This window comes from Geotrypetes seraphini, chromosome 3 (genome assembly GCF_902459505.1).
Source record: "Geotrypetes seraphini chromosome 3, aGeoSer1.1, whole genome shotgun sequence".
Classification (NCBI taxonomy): domain Eukaryota; kingdom Metazoa; phylum Chordata; class Amphibia; order Gymnophiona; family Dermophiidae; genus Geotrypetes; species Geotrypetes seraphini.
In genome coordinates this window covers 315,534,999-315,561,094 of record NC_047086.1, presented here as the reverse complement: position 1 = coordinate 315,561,094, position 26,096 = coordinate 315,534,999, and the positions used below count along the sequence as shown (strand labels likewise).

The following is a 26,096-nucleotide window of genomic DNA, read 5'->3' as shown; positions in this document are numbered from 1 at the left end:
ATTTAGTCTTATATACTTATCGCGGCAAGGGATCTCTCTGCCGCTATAAGTATAGCGGGCCGTGGCCCCTGACCGATCACTGGCAGGAGGGTGCCCAAACCCTCCTGCCCGAAGACGCACCCCCCTCCCCGACACTACCGCCCGCCCCCCCCGACACTACCGACCGCCCCTCCCCCCGACATTACCAATCCCCCCCCCCCGACAATATCAGTCGCTGGCAGGAGGGTGCCCAATCCCTCCTGCCCGAAGACGCACCCCCCTCTCTGACACTACCGACCGCCCCCCCCGACACTACCGATCGCACCCCCCCCTGACAATATCGGTCGCTGGCAGGAGGGTGCCCAATCCCTCCTGCCCGAAGACGCACCCCACCCCCCTGGCGCTAACAACCCCCACTCCACCAAACCTGTTCTTACAGATGGGTCTTGCACGTCGAGCAAGCAGGCACGCCTCGTCAAAATGAGGCGGGCACGCCCCTTCCCGGCCCATCCCGCCGAAGCCTAAGGCCTGATTGGCCCAGGCTCTAGAAGCCTAGACCAATCAGGCCTTAGGCATAGCGGGTCCGCCCATCCCCACTTAATCTAAGGCCTGATTGGCCAATCAGACCTTAGACTTAGTAGGGATGGGCGGACCCGCTATTCCTAAGGCCTGATTGGTCCAGGCTTCTAGAGCCTGGGCCAATCAGGCCTTAGGCTTCGGCGGGATGGGCCGGGAAGGGGACCCGCCTCATTTCGACGAGGCGTACCTGCTTGCTCGACGTGCAAGACCCATCTGTAAGAACAGGTTTGGTGGAGTAGGGGTTGTTAGCGCCGGGGGGGGGGTGCGTCTTCGGGCAGGAGGGATTGGGCACCCTCCTGCCAGCGACCGATATTGTCAGGGGGGGGTGCGATCGGTAGTGTCGGGGGGGGGCGGTCGGTAGTGTCAGAGAGGGGGGTGCGTCTTCGGGCAGGAGGGATTGGGCACCCTCCTGCCAGCGACCGATATTGTCGGGGGGGGCGATCGGTAGTGTCGGGGGGGGGCCGTCGGTAGTGTCGGGGAGGGGGGTGCGTCTTCGGGCAGGAGGGTTTGGGCACCCTCCTGCCAGTGATCGGTCAGGGGGCCACGGCCCGCTATACTTATAGCGGCAGAGAGATCCCTTGCCGCGATAAGTGTAGCGGGCCGTGTCTAATCTAACCCGATTCTCTAACCCGCGTCTGTAACATGGACGCCGGTTACAGAATCGGGGTTTAGTTTAGGCCGATTCTGAATAGGACGCCTCTCCCGGGCGTCCTATATAGAATCAGGGCCTAGGTGTCTTGCGGGCCTCGCCTTCAATATAGGCGGCCTGCCTGGGGAGCATTTTTTTTTTTAAAACGTGCATCCCGATTGGCTGATTAGACAGCTGTAGGACGCCTACAGCTGCCTAAAATCGGGACGCACTTTTAGAGAATCAGGGCCTTAGTATACAGTAGAGTACCAAAAAAAAAATCAGCACAAAAAACCCTGCTGAGTGCTATTCTATAAATGGTGCTCAAAGTTACACACTGTTTATAAAATTATGCTTGGATCTCTCCTCATTCTATGTACGTAACCTGGAGAAACGTCCACAATCGACCCATGACCCTCCCATTTCTGTGCTCTATTTTTGGATATACATAAAATTTAGGAATAGATCTTGTGCCTATATTTATACATGTACATATTAATTAAAGCCAACTAGTGCCAATAATTGCTTAAGGTCCTAATTATTAGAGCTTATTGGCTCGTTAATTAAATTGCATGCACAAATTGAGCATATAAAAAATGTCCTGCAAGCAATTTTTAGCGCTTTTTATAGAACTGGGGGGGGGGGGGATAATGAAATAACAACTCTCACTTGTTTACCCATTTACAAACCATAATGCCCCTCTCCTAAAGGATCTTCTTATACTGTGTGCAATTCTGGTCATCGTATCTCAAAAGAGATACCGAGGAAAGCTAAAGTGACTAGGGCTCTTCAACTTGGAGAAGAGACAGTTCAGGGGTGTAAATGATAAAGATCTATAAAATACTGAGTGGAGTGGAAAGGGTAGATGTGAATCGCTTGTTCACTCTTTCCAAAAATACTAGGATTAGGGGACATGCGATAAAGCTATTAAGTAGTAGATTTAAAACAAACTGGAAAAATATTTCTTCACACAATGTGTAATTAAACTCTGGAATGCATTGCCGGAGAATGTAGGGAAATTAGTTAGCTTAGTGGGATTGAAAAAGGTTTAGGTAATTTCCTAACAGAGAAGTCCATAAGCCATTATTGGGATGATTTGAGGAAATCCACTGCTTATTCAAAGGATAAGCAGCATAAAATCTGTTTTACTACGTGGGATCTAGCTAGGTACTTGGAACCTGGGTTGACCACTGTTGGAAACAGAATACTGGGCTTGATGGACCTTTGGTCTGTCCCAGTATGGCAATTCTTATGTTCTTATTTCCCTAATAGACAGACCTACAGCCACCATAAATTAAACATGCATATCACAATTCTTCCAACGATTTATAATAACCTTTAGGGCAGGGGTGTCCAACCTTTTGGCATCCCTGGGCCACATTGGCCCCAAAAAAATTTTTTGGGGGCCGCACAAACGCTGCAGCAAGACAGAGGAGGGAGTCGGCAAGACGGTAAACACCCGGGGACTGCATCGCCCTCGACCGGGGCCGCACAAAATACTTCACGGGGCCGCATGCGGTCCTTGGGCTGCAGATTGGACACCCCTGCTTTAGGGAAACTGAGACTAAAAAATCATAACACCATTTTGTAGAGTTTGGAATGGTATCAGAAGACTTCCAAATAATTGCCTTAAGCAGCAAATTAATGTCTACACACAAGATAACTGTAATTCTTTGTTACACATCCTACCAAAAGGCTTGCAAATTAGGTCATTCATAAACCAAATGAGACAAAGTCCCAAATTGCTCCTTACAAGACCAGTATGAGTCACTTGAGACATTTCTACATTTTTTTTAATAGAGTGGCACCCAGAGGGAGCAATAGAGAAGGAAATAAAGCAACTGTGTAATTGATGCTGAAAAAGTCAGATATGCACTATACAGCCAAACGGTTTGCCATGGGAAGCAATTATATAATAGTGAGCCTATTTTATAAGAACATATGTAAGTGATCATATACGATCCTAGCAACTAAATTCAGGTGTGAACACTTATACAATGTCTATGGTAGGCATAAATGTACACCCTTAAATGAAGCAGCTATCCATTTAACTTACAGTATTCTGCACATTGCTGACGTAAATGATGGCCCTGGCTACACCCCACCTATGCCTCTCCTCTGTGCACTCTGTGTTATAGCATTTTAGTCCATCATTGAAGAGTATTATTATTAATTAATTATTTCTATATCACCGATCAGCGGTGATTGTCTAGGCAGTTTATATTCAGGTACTCAATAATTTTTTCCCTATCTGAACACACAGGCTCACAATCTATCTAATGTACCTGGGACAATGGAGGATTAAGTCACTTGTCCAGGGTCACAAGGAGCAGCATGGTGCTTGAACCCTCAGGGTGCTGGGCTATAGCTTTAATCACTAAGCTACTTCTTAACTACAATTAAAAGGCTACATTTAATTATGAAGATGGGTCTTAAATTTAGGTGACCTGTTATAGAATGAGGGAATGGTGGCGTGGCTTAGGGAGTGAAGGTGATTTTCTGCGATGATAACTTGGATGCATTTGAGATGATTAAGAGCTCTGGCTGCCAAAGGAGATCCCTGCCAGCCTCAAAAAGAGTACCATAGTTTTGGGCTGGTCTGAGTTCAAACTGGGCCCACTAGAAGTTACACCACTATCCTAACTTATGAGCCTACATTTGGGAACCCAGCCTTTTTAAAAATCAGGCCCATAGGATTTAAATATTTTTATGAATCAAAGTTAGTAAGTATCTTTCTATCAGAAAGTTTTTGAATCCCAATATTACATGAAATGAGTTCTAAATAGAGGCAGAAAAATTTAGATCCCAGTAGGCTGAGGCCTACTGTAATACAATCAGTATATATATTTTTTAATCAGCCTCACGGCTTCCACATTCTCATTTGCAAAACCGGCACAATCAAAATCCTCCTCTGCCTTTGTTCGTAACTTCTCATTTTCAGCCTACTTTTCAAGACAAGTATCAAAGCAGTTTTCCTTAGGAACCCCAGGGTATGGCTCTCTAAAGAGACAAATTCCATGTGAATCATTTCACTAGCTTTGGTTGAATAACAACTGGAACTCTTTTTATCTTTGGATGGTTCTGAGTGCTGCATCTGAAGCATTCCATCCTCCGCTGGCCCAAAGAGTAAGTCAGACTTGGAAGTCAAAGCTGGGCTTCTAGTATGGCAGAGCGTCACTCTGTCACTGAGCAATCAAGTTAGCCTAGAAAAAAAAAAAAAATTATTCACCTAAACAAATCATCAAATAAGGTTGTGTATCTTTAGTCTTCAGGGAAACAAACAGATCTCGATTTGGGGATGATCATAATATACAAATTAATGTTCTTCTACAGCAAATGTAAGTTAGTACTGTATGTCACTTGACTATTCATTGTGGATGTTTTTGAAAATCACAATGGTTTTGTCATGCGCAAGGCCCAGATCTGCACATCATTGCCCTAAAGATCTAATTCAGTCAAGCTAATCTGCAGGATGACTTAAATTTCCCAACAAGGTCTTTATCTTGACTAATGAAGATAGAAGGGTATGTTTTTAAGACTCTTGTGGGGCCGCAGAGGAGCAAGCAGCAAGCTTGTAAAAGTTGAAGTAATAGCATTAGCTCCCTTATCCCTTTGCATTTACAGATGGAAGGAACTCGAGACCTGAAGCTCAATTATACAGTAATATTGTTATGACTAAAATACTGAAAGGCCCCGAGCAGTTTATTATAGTAGAAAACTGCTGTAGAACAGAGGCTGCATAGTAAACTCAAGGGCATCACTTTGTCTTTACCTCATATAAAATGTACTGTCACAGTTCAATTTGATGCATTTCTTCATATTTCAAAAATCCTTTGCGGATAGGTCTGTTTTATCAAATTCCTCTAAAACTTTGTATGTCTATAAACATTTCAGTTCTGTGGGTCAGAGGTTTTCAACCATATCCTATAGGCAACAGAATGGGATGGGCCACAAGGGCCAAGGCCTACCAATTCTGCCCCACACGGTATGCACAACAAAGAAGCTCGTGGGACAGAGGTAGAGTTGGCTTATTTGGCCATCCGACTCAAGGTATCCTGCTGCCCCTGCCCAGTTTCTTGAATAACCCCTAATCAGTTGGGTTATCAGGGTATCCATAGTGAACATCATAAAGATAGGATTGATTTTTATGTGATCCTATTTGTTGGCACTTAACCAGCCAAGTGCTGGCTTGAACCCTTCCCCCACCCCCCCACGAATGCTGCTAAAATAGCCCGTTTCACTTTGGATACTAACTGAACATTTTCATTTGCACTATCTAGTTCAGCACCACAGAATATGGCCAATTAGCACGCAGAATTTTAAGGGGCCCTTTATGGGCATGTGTGCATGTCCTGCTTTGTAATGGCAAATGCAATTGTACTCTACATGTCAGCATTTATGCCAGCTCTGAGTCATGAAGGCCAACTAACTGATAATTTGGACCCAGGCTTTGGAGGAGTGGCATAAGGAGCAATTGTTCATACCTCTAATATCTGAAATCATCGCAAAAATGTGAAATATTACATTTTATAGCTTGTCTCCCCTTGGATAGTCAGTTCTGTGAAAACCAGCACCCAGACATCATTTACATACATGGCATCATTTACATACAAAGGGCCAGATTACATAAATGTCACAGAAAATTTAATGCCGATAAAATTTGTCACTCAAGGTATTTTGTAAAGGACTCTTTGGGATGAGCACTCCTTAAAGAACAGCATTGGGTGCTGAATTCAGCACTCAACTGTGCATATGAGAACTTAAGCCAGCTGAAAGCTGGTGTAAATCCTGGTGCACAAATTAGGCACGGATCCCCAAAACTCTGTAACACTGTATGCATCTTTTGTGAATATCCCTGACCCACTAAAATGCCCCTCCCATGGCCATACCCCCTTTTAAGTTACACACAATTCATTGTTATAGAACAGCGCATAGCGAGATTGGTGCCAAGATCATGATTAGAGCTGATTAAATGCCCATTAGCTTCAATAATTAAATAATTGGAGCCCATGAACTTATTACTTTGGTTGTTGATCTTTTTAGAATCCAGGGGATAGGGTAATTCTATACAAATGTACCTGTGGGGATCTTATTCTATAAAGGAAAGTAGCCTAGTTTTGTTTATATAATAAAAAACATAATCAGATACAAGTTTAGGTATTAGATACAATCACACCAGCCATAGAGCTGGTGTGTTTGCATCTAAGTTCTCGGATATATGTGTAAATTATGATATGCTATAAGTTAAGAGTGGAACTTTGAGCTGCACTCCACCCAGACTAGATCTACTTGTAAAATATTCACCATGTAAGAAACAGGCATATAAGATGTTTTATTTTGGGTTTGAATAGAGCTTACCTAGATTTGTAGTCATAAGCGTCAGAACAGGGGGAGCCGGGGGGGGGGGCATAGCTCCCCTAAAAATCTCCCCACTCTTGCCACACCCTGCTACCGTTGCTGCTGTTTCAGCAGCAAGAAAACAAAGAAAAAGGCAACGTGGGGCTGCTCCATTCATCCTTGTAGCTGTTGGCTCTGCCCTGGAACTGAAAGTGATGTCAGAAGGGTGTGGGGCTGGCAACCGTGAGGATCAGCCCTGCATTGCCTTTATCTTTGTTATGCCACTTTTGCCCTTTCGCTAGACTAGCAGAGACAGTGATGTTGGATGTATCAGGGGAGAAGAGGCAGACTCGGGATAGAAGGGACAAACTGGATGGTATAGGAGTAGAGAGAAGATGGATGCTGGATGGAAGGGGAGGGAAGAGAAAGAGGTCAGACACTAGATGGAAGGGTAGGGAAGAGAAAAGAATCAGGCACTGGATGGAAGGGGGGAGAGAGGGGCAGATGCTGGATGGAAGAGGGATGTCAGATGTTGATGGAAAGGAGAGAGAGGTCAACAGGCACTACTTGGAAGGGGAAAGCAGAGAAGGAGCAGATGGATGGAAGGGAGGGAAGAGAGGGAAAATGCTGGATGGAAAAGAGAAAGAGAAGGGTCAGATGCTGGGGAGAAGGGGAAGAAGAGTGAGCAGAGTGAGCAGACACTGGTTGGAAGGGGAAGAGAGAGGAGGGGCAGATGCTGAATTGAAGTGGAAGCCAGGGCCAAATGTTGGATGGGGAGAAGAAAGGATAGAGTTGGTGAGAGACGGTGAAATAAGAGGAAGTGAAATAGGAGGAGTGAGGGAAAGAGATGGCAAGCTGTAAGTAGACACAGGAAAAAAAGGAAACTATAGACCAGGGGTGCCCACACTTTTTGGGCTTGCGAGCTACTTTTAAAATGACCAAGTCTAAATGACCTACCAACAATAAAATTTAAAAAAAACACAACGCACACTGTACGCATAGAATTGTTAATTATCATTCCTATTCCGGGGGGTTTTCAAAGAGGTCAAAGCAGATGACTCTATGCACTGTCACCTCAGTAACAACCATACAAAAATAGACAAATACCCACCCACTCCCTTTTTACTAAACCACGATAGCAGTTTTTAGCGCAGGGAGCTGCGCTGAATGCCCAGCGCTGCTCTCGACGCTCATAGGCTCCCTGCGCTAAAAACCTATATTGCGGTTTAGTAAAAGGTGACCATATTGTAAAATATAGAGAGCAGATATAAATTCAGACACATTTTGATCACTAAATTTAAAATAAAATCATTTTTCCTACCTTGTCTGGTGATTTCATGAGTCTCTGGTTGCACTTTCTTCTTCTGACTGTGCATCCAATCTTTCTTCCCTTCTTTTAGCCTGTATGCTTCCTCTTCTCCTGACCTCATTCCCCCCCCCCCCAACGTTTTCTTCTTCTCTCACTGCCCTCTCTTTCTTTCTCTCTTCATGCCCCCTTTCTTTTTTTCTGTTTCTCTTCTTTCCTTCTGTCTCCCTGCCGTCCCCCAAGCCACTGCCGCTGCCATCGGATAACAGGCCCCCAAAGCCGCCCGCCGCCGGCCAAGCTCTCCTTGCTTCGGGCCCACCAGCATTCCTCTCCCCGACGTCAATTTTGCCGTCGGAGAGGAAGTTCCGCTGGCCAGAACTTCCTCTCCGACGGCAGAATTGACGTCGGGGAGAGGAAGGCTGATCGGCCCAAGATCGACCTATTGGGAGAAATGCTGCCGGGTCCTGCCTTTGAGGAAACAGAAAGTAGGCAGGACCTGGCAGCAAGAAGAGCAAATCGCAAGCTTCACTGACCTGTCTCCCGCTTTAGCCCGCGAATGGGGCTCTAACATGTGCGTGCCAGCTTCCCTTCTCTCTCCCCCCCCCCCCCCGGACATAACTTCCGGTTTCAGAGGGAAGAGAAGGGAAGCCGATACAAGCACATGTTGAGCAGCGGAGGCAGCATCAGAATTCAGGAGCAGGCCAGTCAGGAGGGAAAAAAGAGAAGGGAACCCGCTCTGCGATCGACTGGGGTCGCCTGAGCGAGCGACCTGTCGATCGCGATCGACGTGTTGGGCACCCCTGCTATAGACTGTATAGTAGGAAATAATTAAATCTGGACAGAGGCAGAAAAATAAACTGAAGAAAGCAGAGTGGAAAAGGAGAAGAAAGAAGTAAAAAATTACAAATTGACAGGAAATCTTAGCAAGTTAAGAGGAAAACAAGGAAAGCAGAAACCAGAGCCTGGAACCAGCATAAGAACATAAGAATTGCCAACTCCGGATCAGACCCTAGGTCAAGTCTGGTGATCCGCACATGCGGAGGCCCCGCCAGGTGTACCCTGGCATAGATTTAGTCCCCATATCACCCTATGCTTCTCATAGGGAAATGTGCATGTAGTTTACCCTTACCTGTATCACTCTATGCCACTCATAAGGAGATGTGCATCTAGTTTACCCTTAAATCCTAGAATGGTGGATTCCGCAACCACCTCCTCCGGGAGAGCATTCCAGGCGTCCACCACCCGCTGCGTGAAATTGAACTTCCTGATATTTGTCCTGAACTTGCCCGTCCCCCCCCCCCCCTCAGCTTTAGTCCATGCCCTCTTGTCCATGTCACATTGGACATTGTAAATAACTGTTTTTCCTGCTCTATTTTGTCAATTCCTTTCAGTATTTTGAAAGTCTCAATCAGATCCCCTCGCAGTCTCCTCTTCCCAAGGGAGAACAGCCCCAATCTCCTAAGTCGTTCCTCATAATCCAGGTTCTCCATACTTTTCACTAGCTTCGTTGCTCGTCTCTGCACCCTCTCCAGCAGTTTTATATCCTTCTATAGGTATGGATACCAATGCTGGACACAGTATTCCAAGTGTGGTCTGACCCATCGCTCTATAAAGCGGCATTATAATTTTCTCCGATCTACTTGTGATTCCCTTCTTTATCATGCCTAGCATTCTATTTGCTTTTTTTGCCGCAGCCGCACATTGCACCAACAGTTTCAGGGTCCTATCTATCAGTACGCCTTTCTTGTTCGGTCTTTCCCAGATTTGCACCTGACATTCTATACTTGTGTTCCTTATTCTTTCTGCCTAAATGAATCACTTTGCATTTTTCCACATTAAACTTCATCTGCCATTTCTCTGCCCATTTCTCCAATTGACTCAAGTCACTCTGTAATTCCTCGCTATCCTTCTGCGATCTGATTGCTCGGCATAACTTTGTGTCGTCTGCAAACTTGATGATCTCACTGGATGTTCTTTCTTCTAGGTCATTGATGAAAATATTAAATAAGATGGGCCCAAGTACCGAGCCCTGAGGACACACCGCTAATCACTTTCTCCCAGTCTGAGAACTTCCCATTTATGCCCACTCTCTGTTTTCTCTTCTCCAGCCATTTGCCTATCCATCTTAGTATATCTCCCTCTATTTCATGGCTTTGTAGTTTCCTGAGAAGTCTTTCATGTTGAACCTTGTCGAACGCTTTCTGGAAGTCCAAGTATATAATATCCACCGGTTCTCCACTATCAATTTGTCTGTTCACTGTCTCAAAAAATTGAAGTAAATTCGTCAAACATGATTTCCCTTTCCTGAATCCATGTTGACTGGCTCTCATCAGGTCGTGTGTGTCTAAGTGCCGGACTATGCTATCTTTAATCAGCGCTTCAACCATCTTTCCAGGGACAGACGTGAGGCTCACAAGTCTGTAGTTTCCTGGCACTCCTCTCGATCCTTTTTTAAATATCGGTGTGATGTTCGCTATCTTCCAGTCGTCCGGTATCTGTCCTGTTCTAATTGACAGGTTGGCAAGTTTTTGTAGTAGTTCTCCGATTTCAACTTTCAGTTCTTTTAAGAAAAAAAGTAATAAACAACCATACAAACTCCCCCCCCTTATGAAACTATGTTAGTGTTTTTTTTCACCGGCCATAGTGGTAAAAGCCACGACACTCATAAAATTCCTGTGAATGTGAGAACTTTAACCGCCATGGCCAGCGATAAAACCCACTAACATGGCTTCATAAAAGGATTAAAAGGTAGAAAAAATGAATTTTATTTTTATTTTAGGATAAAGTAGTATAGTAGCTATGTTAATAATGATAATGGAAATAAGGTCATTTTAATACATTTTTTGATTAATGTTTGTAGACCAAACCTTCTTCTTCATGTCAGAACAGGGTACCATAACTACTGTATCCTGTCGTGACCTGAGTAAAGAAGTTTTGGACTCTAAAAGCTAATTGAAAAATGTACTTAGGGCTCCTTTTATTAAGCTGCGCTTGCGGTTTTAGCGTGTGCTTAGCGCACGCTAGATGCTAACGCCAGCATTGAGCTGGTGTTAGTTCTTGGCATGTAGCGCGGGGTTAGCGTGCGCGGCAATGCAGTACACCCTAAAAATGCTAGCGCACCTTAGTAAAAGGAGCCCTTAGTCCAATAAAATGGCATCATATCATCCAAATTTTGTTTTATTTGGATTTGTTACTAGTGTAATGATTTTAATATGCCACTTTTTGAAATTTACTTCTGCTATCTTTATTGTTAATTATTTATTTATTGCTTTTAAAACTTTTCCAAGAAACCTCTTGTACAGAATATTGAAAATAAGAAAAATAACATATTTAAACAGAACAAAGTCTCAATTAGGCAATAACATTCTTATTCAATACTATTAATCCCATAATATGGATCCAAGAATTCCAGTGAGTGCTAATGAAAATTAAGTCATATTATTAACAAGAAAAGCAAAAAATCTGACTGCAGTAGAGGATTAATTACTTTACTATTGGTGTTATTTCATTTACCCCTTCCAGGCGTTTCGTAGAGAGGAACTCTGTTAATTGAGAAGGGTCAAAGAATACATATGTGTTAGATCTATATTTAACAATACATTTACAGGGATATCGTAATAAAAAATGACCTCCCATCTTTGTTACCCCTGGTTTAAGGAGCAGGAATTGTCGTCTACGTTTTTGGGTGTCCTTAGTCACGTCTGGGAACATTTGTATCTTTAGTCCCAAAAATTCTTTATGTCTATTTTTAAAGAACATTTTAAATTTCTGCTATCCTTATATTTTGCACATTGCAGGGGAACATGGATTACTTTTTCTCTTTCTCCAGTGTTGTGGCTTCATGAAAAAGCATGAGGGAGTGGGCTGAGGAACATGGAGGGGGGGGAGGGGGGTGCTGTACAGGAAAGCATTGGGGAGGGGGTTGAAGAACATGAGGGGGCTGTCCCAATGTTGTTTATAGTCCATTATCAGTAGTAAAAGAAATATTTTTCGTAGCTTGACCATTTTCATTTCTCAGGTGCCACCTGCGCCTTTTTGAGGTAATTAGATATGGAATGATAAGCTGGATTAAATATTGCTAAACAAATAGATGGAACACCTATTAAAGCAGCAGTCATTGGTGACTAAGAAAGGAGAGGCTTATTTATGTGATGATCTGGGTGTTTGATTTTTATTACATTTTAAATAGAGGTAGAATGGGGTTGATTTGCCTTGTTGTATTAGCTGCTTTAAGAGAGAGAGAGGAAAAACTCCTTTCTGAACATGACATTAAGGGATGCAGATGTTTCAGTGTGTTTTGTGTAGTTTAATTTTGTGGTTTGCATTGTATATTGTTAATAACATTATATTGCGTGTATATGAAAAATGAATGAAAGAAACAGCATTACAATTAGTGCTATTATTATGGGGCGGGATCTGGAGCAGAGCTTGGGCACCTCCAGACAAATAAGTGTTCCTCTGCCCATGCTTGCAGCTGTTAATTAGTTAATTTATTATGACCTTCAGAGCTTTATCTTGATCTGCCTTATAAAGGACTAGGATGCAATAATGTGCAAATGTTTCTCCAATTTTTAGTTTTCTTTGCATATTTCTTTATTGTTCCTATAACATTGAAAAAAATTTGAATAAAAAAAATAATACAGCTATAGCATATGGGGTCATTTTATAAAGGTTGGCACATGCTAAGGGCCAAATTCTATAAACTGTGTCCCGTTTGTAGGCGGCAGTAGGCATCCTACCACTGTCTAGCCAGCCAATCGGGAAGCACATTTTCTTAAAAAAAACAACCTGAGACAGGCCGCCTATGCTGTAGGCATCTGTCGAGGGTGCAGGGAGGCACCTAGGGACGCTTAAGCTTGCCTAAAGCTGGATGTGGGCGTGGCTTCACCTGGAAGTGGCCTAAGGTGAGTTTAAGTGGCCCTAGGTAACATAGTAACATAGTAGATGACGGCAGATAAAGACCCAAATGGTCCATCCAGTCTGCCCAACCTGATTCAATTTAAATTTTTTTTAAATTTTTTATTCTTCTTAGCTATTTCTGGGCAAGAATCCAAAGCTCTACCCAGTACTGTGCTTGGGCTCCAACTGCTGAAGTCAATGCTCACTCCAGCCCATCCACACTCTCCCAGCCATTGAAGCCCTCCCCAGCCCAACCTCAACCAAAAGGCCATATACAGACACATAGCATACAAGCTGCCCAGTACTGCCCTTAGTTCTTCAATATGTACTATTATTTTCTGATTCTAGATCCTCTGTGTTCATCCCACACTTCTTTGAACTCCGTCACCGTTTTCCTCTCTACCACCTCTCTCGGAAGCGCATTCCAGGCATCTACCACCCTCTCCTTAAAGTAGAATTTCCTAACATTACTCTTGAATATACCACCCCTCAACCTCAAATTATGTCCTCGAAGGCTCAAGATGTTTAAGCTTCTGCAATGCCTAACAGGACTGAAATGTAGTCCATTGAAATGCTGGCCTACATTTCAAATAGAGGTGGCTGCTAATGATCACGGCAAGGAAATCTCCCTGACGCGACCAGCTGAGCAGCCGTGGCAAAGAACCCCCAAACCCCACCACAAGCCTGCTGGCAAGAGGGATGCCCACTCCCTCCTGCTGCCACCCTTTAAACCCCCCTCCCCGCACACACACACACACTGTCTGCAACAGGAGGGATGCCCACTCCCTCCTGCTGCAAACCCTGAAACAATTCCTGGCAGGAGGGATACCCACTCTCTCCTTCTAGCACCCCTCAACATCCCTGTCAGGGGATGCCCACTCCCTCCTACCAGCACCCCCAAACACATGACCCTCCTTCCCAAAACCCTGAACCCCCCAGGCCCCCCATACCTTTATAAGCAAGGCCAGCCAGAGGGATATCTACACCCTCTGACCAGCAGGGCCGCCTCTTCAGAATGGGCCAACCGGAGTCTATGACCTCCCTCCCAGTACATTATGGGATGCACTGGGAGTGGCCTAAGACTCCGATTGGCCAGATACCTAAAGCCAATCCCCCATATCATTTTAAGTCATCTTTTCTTTACCACAACAAGTAGGGTCTCTTACCCACTGCTCGCACCAGCTGAGACTGTCCCCTGACATCCCTTCTTGTACCACTGGGGCCAGCGTGAGGAACAGGAAGGAGTTCCTGCTCACTGTCAGCAAAGACTAGAAGAGGTATGAGGGGAATGCATTTAAGTGACCCCATCCCCATCACCAGGGGAGGAAGAAAGATGGTAGTCCCCACACCAAAACAGCACCTGGAACACTCCACTCCTTGTCCCCCTACTATGCCACTGGCTATGTGGTTTATCTTAGGACAACTTTTTTGCTAGTCTAAATTAAACCACATAGCTCAGGAGTGTCCACCCTCAGTCCGTGAAAGTCACAATCCAGTCAGGTTTTCAGGATTTTTTCAATGAATATGCATGATATCTGTTTGCATGCTCTGCCTCCATTTTATGCAAATAGATTTAATGCATATTCATTGGGGTAATCCTGAAAACCCAACCTGATGAGGGCCATGGTTGTAACATATTGGTCTAAATGCTGGACAAGCCCAAGCCCTCCCAGAATAAGACTGAATTGAGTGCTTGGAATTACTTTTACTGTATATTCAATGTATGAGGAAGGAACATTATTTATTTATTTGCAAAATTTAGTATACCACAAGGCCACAAAAGTATCAATGTGATTTATAATAACCTTAAAATAAACCATAATTTAAAACAATACTGGAACAACAAATTGAACAAAATGATACATAAGGAGGGTGAGTGTGGCACAGCACAACTAATATAATGAAAAACACTGAAATACATATTGAATACAATAGAACACAAAGGAAAAAATAAGAGAGCTTTAACCCTTTATTTGGCAGATGGTGAAAACGGCTGCTTTTTGAAACTTGATGTTGAACGAGAGCACCAGTGCTAAGGTAACAGGCATTTGGAGATACAGATCTCCCATAAGAGCCATAGAAACACTTGTTGGTACTGAGCAACAATTTCAAATTAAGGGTTAAAATTAAATGGAAAAGTTTTTGTTTTTTTTTAATAGCCATCTTTAATGCAAATTTAAATCTAATATAGGAAGGATCCATTCTCAGGGAAGTAGGCAGTGGGTTCCATAAGAGGGGAGCGATGCAACTGAAAGCCAACGAACGAGAAAAATCAAAAACTAGCTTCCTAAGTCAGGGGTAGGCAATTCCGGCCTGCGAGAGCCGGAACCAGGTCAGGTTTTCAGGATATCCACAATAAATATGCATGAGATAGATTTGCATCTCAAGGAGGCAGTGCTTGCAAATCCATCTCGTACATATTCATTGTGGATATCCTGAAAATCTGGCCTGGCTCTGGCTCTCGAGGACCGGAATTGCCTACCCCTGTCCTAGGTGATGGTGCAATGAGAAGATTCTGTTCCTCAGATACCAATGTTCTCATCAGTTGATATGGGATAATAAGATTAAATAAACAACATCCAGTTTAAAAACATTAGTAAACCAAAAGAAGAATCTTAAAATGAATACTACTGGCAACTGGCAGCCAGTGCTGCTCAACCAGTAATGGAGTTATAGTATATGATCAAAGCAACTGGCTTTATAAAGTAATTGAAGCCCCACATTCTAGAGAAGCTATAAATAGAATATTGGAAGAGGTCTGCCAGTAGGTCCCAGAGAGGTGTGAGTGAAAGGAGTATAAGGTAAAGCTGTGTTTTCTTATCAGAAGAAGTGGACAATAAGGCATTGTTACGCTTCTTGACTATTGACTGTTCTTGAAGTATGACACTGTTGGGTTAATATAAACTTTGGAGTTACAGTTAGCTGACCATGTGTGGAGTGGACTCATTTACGGTACAGTAAAACCTTGGTTTACGAGCTTAATTCATTCTAGAAGCATGCTCGTAATCCAAAGCACTCGTATATCAAAGCGAATTTCCCCACAGGAAATAATGGAAACTCAGACATTTCGTTCCACAACCCAAAAACTTCCTGTGGATGTGACACAGCAGATGAAAGGCCCTGGTGGAGGCTTTCTGCTGCTGCTGGTGTGAGTTTGATGGACTTAGGGGGAGGAATAGGGAAACAGAGAGATGCTGGACCCGAAGGGGTGAAAGGAAGTGAGAGATGACAGACCTGCAAGGAGGAGGAGGGAGATGGAGAGATCCTGGGCCTTTGGCAGATGGGGAAGAATAGGGATGCTAGACCTGGAGAGAGGTGAATAAAAACAGAGAGAGAGAGAGGGTTTCTTGGTGTGGGGGAGCTGAGGGAAAAGACAAAATCCTGCCAAAAATTAACACACACCACCCTGACAGGATCAAGATTTTGTTGGGGTGCATATTGTTATAGAACATAGAACAGTGTATAGCAAGATGTGCATGCAAATTTAATTGATGTCAATTAGCAACCAATTATAAGCACTCCTTTTACGAAGCTGCAGTAGTGGCTTTAACGCGCGCTAGCCAAAAAATTACCGCCTGCTCAAGAGGAGGCGGTAGCGGCTAGTGCGGCCAGCGGTTTAGTGCACACTATTATGAGCGTTAAACCGCTACTGCGGCTTTGTCAAAGGAGCCCTAAGGGATGGATTCTATAAATGGCACCTATGTTAGGCGCCCTAATCACAGATGCCTAGTAACGCCTAACGAACCCCCCCTCACACACACACACACACCTTTTACAAAAGTGTAGCATGGTTTTTAGTACCGGCCACGACGGTTACAGTTCCTACGCTCATAGGAATTCTATGAGCATCAGAGTTGTTACCGCTGTGGCTAGCGCTAAAAATCGTGCTATGCTTTTATAAAAGGGACGGGGGGGTTTGGGGGGGGTAAAATTTGTGTGCAGCTGAATTGATTTTTAATGGGTTAAATGGCATGGTAATTGCCCATTCCACTAAAAACCCATTAAAATTTTTTTTTTTTTAATTACTAATATAGGTTATGCGTGGATATCCGCATGGCACCTAGTGATGCCTAAGTCGAAGCACCCTAACAATGCATACCTGAAAAGTAGGCGTGGTTAGGGGTGGAGAACAAGCATGATAGACTTAGGCATTGCTAGGCATCTGAGTTAGGCGCCAGTACATTAGGGCCTAGATTCACTAAACTCACTGGTGTTGGGCGATCCGTGGCCGAGTCTTGCCGAGCGACCGATTCACAACAGCTTCAGCATGCAAATGATGTGATCGAGACACATGCTCAGATCATCCTTGTTGGTTGTAGATGTGATTTGCGCATGTGCTAGCTCTTAGCACAAGCGAGGTCAAAGAGGGGAGCGGTGGCTGCAGTTTAGCTGGCCCTACGAGTGGACATTAATAAGGAATCATTTCCATTATATGGAACAGAACACGCTTTTACCCCGCGGGTTAAAACCACGAGCTCACAATGCATTGTGCTTTTTGCAGAATATATGGGGATTTACTGGGATTTCAGGGCGGCAGAGAGCAGGAGAGTTGGCAGGTACAGTAAACAACTGGTCCTCAGCAGTCGCTTCATTTTGGATCGGCAAGTTCAATCAGTGTTCCTTCTTCTGTTTAGTGAAACACAAGGATTACTGGCAGTCCCTTCTTTAAAAGTCATGACATGTTCTCAATTGTGGCCCCCCAGACTTGGAACTCTTTGCCACAATACATAAGAGATGAAAAGGAACTCAGTCTCTTTAAAAATAAATTAAAAACTTTCCTTTTTAAAGATGCTTTTAGTCTTTAACACAAATACTTTTAATTACTGTAGTTAAGTCATCCCTCCTTATGTTTTTTCCTTGAATGTTCCCTTTCTTCTTTTCAAAGCATTTATTATGTAACTTTTCCCCTTTTATCATTATGTGTTCTTGTTTTCGTCTGTTTATGAGTTTGTTTTTTACCTTTTACTTAATATTATTAGTATGTTTTTTAAAATGCTTATGTATCTTATTGTAAATCGCTTAGTAAATTATGGATAGGCGATTCATCAAATTAATAAAATAAACATAAACATAAACATGCATGCCATTTCCTCTCATTTGCATGGGCAGATAGGATCGAGTGGGAGATTGATCGGACAGAAGGTTAGTGAATCGGGTCGGGGGTCGGGGAACACTCGCAAACTGGTCGGGACACAATCAGTGAGCTTAGTGAATCTAGCCCTAGGCCAGGTAAAATCTCCAAGCCTAAAAGCTATTAAAGTGTTGTACAATAGGTATTTTTCTATTCCTGGTGGTGTCACATTTACCGTCAGCAACACATTAATTAAATCAAATGTTTTGCCTCTGTGTCAGGGAATCCCCAAACAAGCATTCTATTTTTTCTCACAAACGCACCTCAGAATCCAAAGGATATCACTCACAAAGCCATAAGGCTGGAAAAAGAGTTAACCTGATCTTATCATTGGTCCACTCCAGGAAAGCCGAGACAGAGAGGAAAAACTTCCTTTAAGAGGGAGAAAAGGTCTCTGACTCAGAACCCGGGTTAACTTAAATTAAGTGCTTATCATCAGCAAAAGGGAATCACCCAGCACAAAGGGAATTATAATTGCCAACTAAAGAGGTACATTTATGTTCAAGGGTGTAGCACAAAAATCCAGCATCAGATGGGAAAGGAAAGAAGATTCAAACTTGGCTTCAGCGCTGTTCTATGGTGCAGTCCTTTCCAGATCGAGCCGACGATTGTAATCCACATTGAAGTACATAAAACAAAGCTACAGTGGGGTTTGAACCTGTGTCCCTTGGTTTACTCTACTACTGGGCAGCTCCTCTGTTCTTCAAGGATGTCTGGGTGGCCATTTTCATAAAAATGCTGCCATAGACATCCCTGTGCCTTTGTTTTTCCCCATTTATAATTTAAAATATTTCAGCTTGTGAAATGGGTGTTCGGCATAAGAACACCCTTCTCACATATTTTCGAACAGGAAATCTGGGTGTCTTTCCTGTTTGAAATTTGCTGTGAGATGGATGGGGAGGGGGAGGGGGGGTTGGGGACATTGAGCAGGATGTCTCAATTCTGATTTGCTTGAAAAGTATTGCCCAGCTGTTAGTGTAGATAATCTCAGCGTATATATACAACACTAACTATTTCCTGTATTCTTCTCAAATCACTGTTCTTATAAAGCTATACAATTCCCGCTCACATATTGTGGCATCATATACACAGATAAGAGAATACTTCTGTAAATCTAATTACAGACATTTACTTCTATGTATAAGTTTGTATGTACACATTTTTCTTTTGTTTCTTCTTTTCTTTTGTATGGACCTTCAGATAATAACTGGACCATAGATTGTGCCCAGCTATCTCTTGTCTTCGTCAGTCCACTTTATTGTTTATTTTTTATCAAAACCATAAAATCCACCTGTAGCGTCAGTAATTCATATTAATGTTGCTTCCAATAGTTCATCCTAATATTGCTTTTTTTAAATATAAATTTCATATTTATTATTTTACTCTTCATTTATATTCAATTTATTTATATGTTTTTCTCCATATTTAATTAGCTACTTAGCTTTGAGGTTAGCTCTTAAAATTCATCAGAGAGGTGGCATTGATGAATTTTGAGAGCTAACCTCAAAGCTAAGTAGCGAATTAAATATGTGGACTGACGAAGACAAGAGATAGCTGGGCACAATCTATAATCCAGTTATTATCTGAAGGTCCATACAAAAGAAAAGAAGAAACAAAAGAAAAATGTGTACATACAAACTTATACATAGAAGTAAATGTCTGTAATTAGATTTACAGAAGTATTCTCTTATCTGTGTATATGATGCCGCAATATGTGAGCGGGCATTGTATAGCTTTATAAGAACAGTGATTTGAGAAGAATACAGGAAATAGTCAATTCTGGTTTGGACATTCTTTTGAAAATGTCCCTCCTTATTCTCTATTTTGTTGTCTGTTTCTAATGCCTCCAATCTTAAATGCACAAACAAGTAATTCCTCATCCATTTCTGTCTCTTTTTCCTACGCACAAGTTCCTGACAATAAATATAAATGAATAATGGGATATGTAATTTCCTAGCTTAGTAATAAACTCCTCCTCTCCAAAGTTAGATTGCTAGCAATATGTCTCCCTAAGCTCCACTTCTCATTTTCACTTTAATTGCTTGTGGGTACCCACTAGCTCTTACTATTTCTTAACCATTAGATAATCTTTTAGTCTAGATCCCTCTAGAGTTGCCTTTAAATTAGACAGGCTTAGCAGATAACGCTGTCAAGAGCTATAGCAGGCAGTTATCTTTCTGTATTCTTTGCTTGTGAACCTGGTCTCTGAGCATACTGGGGCTACTGAAAAGAAAAGCAAAAACCAAAAACAACTGCAGACTATGCAGACAAGATGCAGGCACTGTTTATTTCAAACTCTAATGGTATATACAACCTTATTACCAACCGAGGGACCCGACACGGTCCGTGTTTCGGACAACAAACCTTCCTCAGGGGTCCGTGGTAGATAAAGTTTTGCAACAAACAGCATTAAAGGAAAAAACAAGTGCCCGAACGAGTGTAGTGCTGGATTGTAAAAAGCATTGCAATCTCAATGGAAAAAGCCTTAAAAATCGGCGTTAAGCGTGATCCTATAAAAGTAAGGCGCACCGTATAGAATCACGCTTAGCATACCTAAGCGGGTTTAGGCATCACGAGGTGTTCTATTTTAGGCACACCCAATTTGTGCCAGGGTTTTCTTCGCCTAAATACCTGCGCCTAAGTTAGGCCCCCTAATGGCACTTAATTCGAAAACATGCCCACAAGCTGCCTCTAACCAAGCGCTTTGAACTAGTTGTCTACTTTTTATAGAATTGTGTTATTTGAGTTGGCTCCTAACTTTCAATTAAATCCAATAAAAACCAATTATGAGGTGTTAGTTGCCAATTATCAACGGCAGTTGTCTGATCAATCAAGTTACGTGCTTATAGAGTAACATAGTAAATGATGGCAGATAAAGACCCGAATGGTTTATCCAGTCTGCCCTGTAACTACAGTATATGCATTACAATTTCATCCTCTTCATAATCTCTAATTTCTTATTATGTCCTTCCCTCATTTATTGAATTACCTGTAAACCATGCCGAGCTCTATCTTTATGGAGATGATGCGGTATACAAACTTGAGGTTTAGTTTAGTTTAATTTCATGACTGAATTGTTTTTTTTCTTTGTTTCTTCTGGGCCACAAACCTTAGAAATCCACCCGGTATTTCCCTTGGATTCGAACTACTGGAGTTGCCATTGAAGTTCACTCCAGCTTATCCAAACCATCTCCTTGGCGGGATTCAGATCATGAAAGTTTGCCTATTCAGATTCTAGTTAGAGATCCTCTGTGTTCATCCAAAGCCTTTTGGAATTCCGTCACCATTTTCCTCTCCAACACCGGGAGGGCATTCCAGGTATCCACCACGCTCTCCGTGATAAAGAACTTCCTAACATTATTCCTAAGTCTACCACCCCTCAACCTCAAATTATGTCCTCCAGTTTTACCAATTTCCTTTCTCTGGAAAAGATTTGGTCCTATATTAATACATTTCAAATATTTAAACGTCTGTATCATATGTCACCTGTCCCTCCTCTCCTCTAGAATATACATATTCAGCTCTTCCAGTCTCTCCTTGTATATCTTTTGGCTCAAACCCCATACCATTTTCATCGCCTTTCTCTGGACTGCTTCAAGTCTTCTTGTATCCTTCGCCATATACAGCCTCCAAGTGGGGCCTTACCAACAGCCTGTAGAGGGGCATCAACACCTCCTTTCTTCTGCTGGTTACGCCTCTCTCTTTTCAGCATAGTATCCTTCTGGCTAAAGCCACTGCCTTGTCACACTGCTTCGTCGCCTTAAGATCCTCGGACACTTTCACTCTAAGATCCTTCTCTCCGTCCGTGCATATCAGCCTCTTGCCTCCTAGCACTTGCATCCCCCAATATAGGCACCTAACTTTAGGCAGACTATATAGAATTTGCCAGTTTGTGCTTATGAAAAAAGCTACATAAGCTGAACCAGTTTGATATGGAGCTATAAGATGTAACAGCAGTAAAGATATTTATAGGTTTGATCATAGTGAAATGTGCTATAGTACTGGATCGTGGTCCTATAGCCTCAGTAGCTACAGCTGGATTTCAGATGGGCAAATTAACCATGGACAGTTAACAAAGGGACCCTTTTACTGAAACACATTAAAATCTGGGCTTAATACGTTTTAGCGTGAGTGTTTCTTGCATGCTAAGTCCAAATTTAATGCAGCACTTTTTGGGCCAGATTCACCAACCTGCCCGATCGGGCCTGAACCGGGCAGGTCTGACGAATTCAGCAAACTAAAATATGCAGATGGGGGCGATCAGAGGAATGCCCCTATCTGCCGGCACGGATCGCTTTTCTGCAATCCCCACACATGCGCAGACCATCTGTAGATAGTCTGCGCATGCCTGTCGGAGCCGCAATCTTTATTTTAAAAAAAACTTTTACTTTTATTATTAGTTTTTAGCCCTGCGAGCCTGTGGCTTTAACCCACTTTAAACCTGCAGGTTAAAACCACAGGCTCGAAGGGCGGTGAAGGGCAGGAGAGATTCGGGGAAGAAGGGCCGGAAAATACTGGGGCAGCGATGCGGTAAGCAGGCAGGCAGGAGTATCGGGGAAGGGCAGTAGAGATTCGGGGAAGAAGGGCAGGAGAAAACCAGGGCGACAAGCAGAGCAGAGAGCAGGGCTTCCAGAGTCGGAAAGACATTTTTGACTGGTCCCCAGAAGTCACTTCTTCAGTTGATCGGCCAGCCCAGTCAGATGTGAAATTTTGTGTTGTGAATCGCGTCCCTGCCTACTTTGCATGTGTTTCACCTCATTTGCATGCACGGATTTGAAGCGGATCGTAGGAGATGTTAGTGAATGGGGCCCGAGAGAAATCTGGTCGCAAAGGGGGTCGCAAACTGATCGGTATACGATCGGTTTGCTTTGTGAATCTAGCCCTATATGGCTTTCTTTTCTTGCAATTTCTGCACTAATTTTTCCATTATTGTGTAGGTCTTATAACTCAGGAGCAATTACCACCTCCTATTTAGGAGGTGCTAAGTGCTCCTGCATCAAGTCTGTGTTATCCAGTTAACACGTACTAGCTAGATCAGGGGTGCCCACACTTTTTTGGCTTGCGAGCTACTTTTAAAATGACCTGGTCAAAATGATCTACCAACAATAAAATTAAAAAAAACATAAAGTACACTGTACGCAGAGAAAATGTTAATATCACTTATATTCGGGTTTTTTTTTTTTTTTCAAAGATGTAAAGGCAAATGACTTTAAAATATGCAATGTCACCTTGCTTGGGGGGGCAGGGAGAGAGAAAGAAAGAAACTATACAAAATTGACACATATACCCCCCTCTCCTTTTACTAAACCACGATAGTGGTTTTTAGCACAGGGAGCTGTGCTGAATGCCCCACGCAGCTCCTGATGCTCATAGGCTCCCTGCACTAAAAAACGCTATCGCGGTTTAGTAACCAGCAGGCAGATTCTGGGTCATATTGGAAAAAGGGTACTGTATTACCTAACAAAGGGAGGAACCAGCTGGCAAAGGCTAGTCACAAACCTATTAAGTTGGCCCAATGTCACCTACATGAGACTGGGATACATGAAAGCCTCTCAAGACCCACTGCCTTAAAATGTCATGCTTAAGTAAGGTGCTCTTTTCTTGTATCCAGAGAAAGGGATATATACTTTTCAAGGAAGTAGTTCAGGCGGAAAGGAAACTCAGGATCCAACTTTTCTAACTTATATGGGATGCTAAACCCAATGTAAATGGCTTCAATTTTGGCTCCTCTGGATGTAAATAACCTTAACTTCTGCTACAGCAGGAGAAAAAGGGTGTCGATGCAGCGTCATGGAATTGGGGTCGGGGTGGGATTTGAACCTGAACTGCAGCCACTCACCAGGCATCCGGGTGAACACATTCTTGGGGTTCCTCTTCTTCCGGCCCCTCCTGCTCCTCTTCTTCCCTGGGCACCACCAGCCGCTTCAGCCTCTCGATCCTGGCTGGGTCCGGGGGCGGTGGGCCTCACTGCTTGCATGGGACCGGAGCTCCTCACGCTGCATGAAGCGCTCATATTCAGGAGGAGTAAAGGGCCAGGAGGGGGTCGAAGAGCTCCGAGCCGACGTCCAGGCGCTCGTCAACGAGCGCAGGCTGGGTCGATCCCCCGCTGTAGGCGGCCACTGCCTCTCCTCCACCTCCATGTTTGAAAGACCCACAGCTTGGGGCCGATAGGAATGTGGGTGGAGGATTGTGGGCCCGGCGCTTGTGCAATCACTGCACTAACCTGGCCTGGACCGAGGAAGCAGGGAAAACAGAACAAGGCAACACGAGTCTATCACGGGGACTGGGATGGGCTCCGCGATCGACTCACGTTACCTTAGCGATCTACTGGTAGATCGTGATCGACCTTTTGGGCACCCCTGAGCAAGATAATGCTTCCAAGCTCATTCCCTGCCCATGACATGCCCCCTCCCCAAACTATTTTTAAACAAATAATGTGCAGTTAGCGCATGGAAAAGGAGAATTAATATAAAATGCTTTAATGCATCTTGTAGTAAGCATTTTCTTGAACATTAACTCATAGATTCTGTAAAAGTTGCCCAAATTTGGTCACCCAAAATTTGGAATAGATCCCAGTCAGCACTCAGAATACTTAGGGCTAGATTCACAAAGCAAACCGATTGGTTTGTGACCCCCTTTGCGACCCGATTTTACCCCCTTTGCGACCCGATTTTACTCGATTTACTTACCTCTTTGCCGATCCGATTCTGATCTGCGCATGCAAATGAGGGGAACGGCATGCAAAGCAGGCAGGGATGCGATTCACTAAACAAATTTTGCAAATCGACTGGGCCGATCAACCCAAGAAGCGATTGCTGGGGACCAGTCGCAAAAGGCCTTTCCCACTCTCCAGCTCCATTGCCATCCTGCACTCTGCATGCCCTGCTCTTTGCTGCCCCGATCTGGCTGCCTTTACTCTGCAGAAGCTGTTGGCAGCATTGTTTAGCTTCTCTCACAGCCATGCTGTCTGCCTTTCTCCTGCCTTTCAGCCCCGACTTTCAGCCTCGCCACCCCAACTCTCCTCTTACCGCCCTTCTCTCTGCCCCGACTCGCCCCCCTGCTCTCTACCCCCGAATCCAAACTCCCCTTGCTCTCTGCCACCCAGACTAATCTCTGCTGCCCCAACTCTCCTGCTCTCTACCTTCTTCCCTGCAGTGCAAGCCCACATGGCAACAAAGAGCAGGAGAGTTAGGGCCAGTGAGTTTTAGCCTTTTAAAGAGGCTGCTGCCACCGGGGATCGCCCTTTAAGACAACTTTAGTTGAAGAGATAGCAGGATAGTCGGGCCCCCCAAAAAAACAAACAAAGAAAACGCAGCAAAAACGAACATGAACGCATGCGCAGACCATCTACAGGGAAAGCAGATGGTCTGCGCCTGCGTCAGGATCGCACACTAGCAATTCATGTTGGCAGATGGGGGCATTCCTCCGATCTGAATCCATCTGAATCGGACACGGATCAGTCACGATCGGGCAGGTTAGTGAATCTAGCCCGTAGTTAATTGGCTCAAATGATTTAATTATTAGAGCTAGCAAGCACTTAATTAGTACCAATTATGATTTGGGCGCTGATTACTCGCTATTCTGAAAGAATGGGTACCTAAATTGGATTGAACGCAACTCAGAAGGGGACATGACCATGGGAGGGGTGCGAGCAAGTCAGGGATGTTCACAAAAGATGCATGCTATAGAATAGCAGGGATCTATGCCCAATTAGCACAATAATTTGATCACGTTACGCCCCTATTTATCGATGCTCACTGGCTTCCTATAAGCCACCGTATTTTATACAAGGTATTGCTGCTTATTTTTAAAACTTTAGTTCATAACGAGCCTCAGTTTATATCAAGAATGTTAATTCCTTACAATCCCATTCGTTCACTGAGATCATCCTCCCAAAACTTATTAGTCATACCCTCCATTAAAACAATAGGAATAAGAAGAGCAGACATGTTTTCTGTCATGGGCCCACAATGGTGGAACTCTCTTCCACAATATATCACAATTGAAAGAGATTTGCATTCTTTTAAAAAATCTTTGAAAACTCACCTTTTTAAAGACGCTTTTAATACTTAATATTAAATAACCTTTTCTTAGTATTTTAATTTTTTAACTAAACCCTTTCCCCTATGTTTTTTCCCGTATTTGTTTTTCTATTTAAAACAGATGTAATCTTTGCCCTTTTTTCCCTCCATTTCAAGTTTGTCTTGTCTTAAAACTGATGTTACTGAGTTTTAATT

The 26,096-nt window shown here is 43.6% G+C and overlaps 1 protein-coding gene and 1 long non-coding RNA gene across 11 annotated transcripts in view; one reads left to right on the top strand and one right to left on the bottom strand.

The window, feature by feature from the left end:
• The window catches only part of PLCB1 (phospholipase C beta 1), a 1,208,816-nt gene that overhangs the window by 1,168,975 nt on the left and 13,745 nt on the right, over window positions 1–26,096 (top strand). The gene's annotated exons all lie outside the window — the stretch shown is intronic.
• LOC117357109 overlaps window positions 2,719–26,096 on the bottom strand; it is a 180,745-nt gene continuing 157,367 nt past the window's right edge. The window contains exon 3 of the long non-coding RNA XR_004538769.1: window positions 2,719–4,389. This is a non-coding gene — a long non-coding RNA (uncharacterized LOC117357109). The remainder of the gene's footprint in view (window positions 4,390–26,096) is intronic.